The following is a 2,399-nucleotide window of genomic DNA, read 5'->3' as shown; positions in this document are numbered from 1 at the left end:
AGATTGGTAAGTTGTGATGTTTTGGATAAGACAAAGACCAACTAAGACCAATTGCGAGAAGTGTTTAACTTGATAAGAATCTGCACTAACTCTTGAATATTTATTTTGTCAAGGAATGATTCTTGACAAAAGAGAAGCTTATATGTCAAGAGGTCAGTGGGAGTCTTTAAAAGATCTTGAGATAGTTTCAAGAACTAATCAGGAGTATTGTTTAATCCCTAGCACACAACTTGAGGTTTGTAACCTATCGTTTTGACATATTCTTATTTTTGTGCCTATTCCAGTTAAAGTTGACTATGCTTGTGAGTTCTATGAGTTCTCAATTATTTGCATAACAATGTGGAAGCAATGGTAGGCCCTTGAGCTGCCAAGTGGCCAGAAATTAATATTGAACAAGTTCACTACATATGAGTTTTGGGTTTGTCACTAACCCTGTCTTATGATTATATTTTTGCCAAATTCACATGGATAGGAATATATACACCATAAAAAAATCTAAGTGTCATAAGGTTTCTCTCCGATTCATGAAAATGATGGTGAGGAAACGCTTTCACTAAGTAGATTTTAAGTAGATAGCAATTGTGATATATGCATTCTCATGTCGTTAGTGGAGTGTGTGTGGTTAACCGGCACACTAACTAGTGAGAATGGCAAAAGGTCTAGACAAACATGTGAGCTATCTAAGGAAAGGTTTATGATTTTGATAAAGTCATATCAAAGCAATCTTGTATCAGAAATCTGAACTTTGGCAAGAAAGTCAATAAAGTATTGATTTCTAGAAGTCCAGTTGATTTCTGAGTACATGTCAAAGCTAGTGGGAGCATAAGTGTTGTGCTAGTGAGATAATAATCATTGTGCTTGTGGGAGCATGATTATTATGGTTAGTGTTGCCAGTTAGCAATGTTAATTATAGAAAACAAAAGGTTCAATTCGCTTTGAAAAGTTGTTTTGCTATAATTAAGGGAGAGGATTTATACTTCATTCCAATTCTAAAAGCTTAGATTAAGTTTTTAATCAACCTTAGTCAAGGATATATATGAATGTTATGTTGGAATGGTTTAACATAAGGAAATTCTATATATGTTGCATTCTCAAAATTCGATTATGATTACGGCATCCCTCTTCATAGTTCGAATTTTGAGAACATGGCAAATAAAAATTTTTATAGCATGAATCGGGCCCATATACTTCGGGTATAGGATCGATTACATGTCCTATAATATTTATCCATTCTAAATTTTCAAAATGCCTAGGGCGTTAAGAGGGAAAAAAGAATAGAACTGGATTTGACTAAAATGATTAAGCAATTGTCGAGGGCAATCTGAGGTTTGCAAAAGATTGGTTGCTCATGGACAATTGGAAGTATAGAGATAGGACCATATTGACATATTCTGAAAGGAGGCAACTCTTGTTCAGAAGTGATAGTCAAAATGGGAATATGGAATTGTCTCCATAGGTGGAAGTTATTCTTTGAATCTGTGTAAGATTAGAGAACTTAATGCAAGAAGGGTGTTCAAAGGAATGTACTTTGAATGTGAGACTTCGTTTCCATGGAATTGCTCTCCATTGGAATACTTTGTAATGTCTGTTGCCAAGTCTTTGTGACTTTTGTGCATAGTAATTACAAGAGAATCATTGCATATAAGTTTAGAATCTAACAGATTACAGTAAATGGCAAGAGTTTGGTATTCTTACATTTACAAAAGGGATTAGGATTGTGAAATGAGCATCATTGGAGTCGTATTCATATGATCTATGTCACAAAAGAAAGGACCGTAGGTAAACATAGTGTGCATGCTTGGAGCATGGTATGACTATTGTTTTAATTCAAGTATTAAGTTGATAAATAGAAACATTAGACAATGAATAATGAGTAATCAATATGGTGCTTAGATAAAAGGTGTTTTATTTACGCTCAAATTGTTGGGGCCATATAGGATTAGTATTATTCTTGTGTTTCACTTTGCATGTTTTGACTTCCAGAATAACTAGGTCATTCTTTCCGAATGACTAAGTTATTCAAACCATCCACAGTCGGTCATATGCTGGAAGTAGATATGAATCAGGACTGTCATGAAGCTGGTTTGTAGATGTCCAAGGGAGTGGACATAGCAAGAGTTGCTGCAACATTCATGAGTGCTCATAAGGTCTGAGTATTGGATTAAACCCACGCTCATTTAAATCACTTCATGGATTTTATCACGAGTGAATCATGAGACGATAATATATTATATACTTCAAACCTAGAGCTTTGAGTTGTTGACTATGAGTTGGTTATACATTGATTGCACGAAAACGCATTGGTAACTTGATGTTATAAAACGTGCCTTTGTGTATAATTCAACAAGTAGTTAGTACAAGCATATGAGTCAAAGTTTATCCATTCCTTTTACCCTTAA

This window comes from Lactuca virosa, chromosome 8 (assembly GCF_052849685.1).
Source record: "Lactuca virosa cultivar CGN04683 chromosome 8, Lactuca_virosa_CGN04683_v6, whole genome shotgun sequence".
Classification (NCBI taxonomy): domain Eukaryota; kingdom Viridiplantae; phylum Streptophyta; class Magnoliopsida; order Asterales; family Asteraceae; genus Lactuca; species Lactuca virosa.
The sequence above is the reverse complement of the archived record's forward strand: the minus strand, read 5'-3'. Positions refer to the sequence as shown.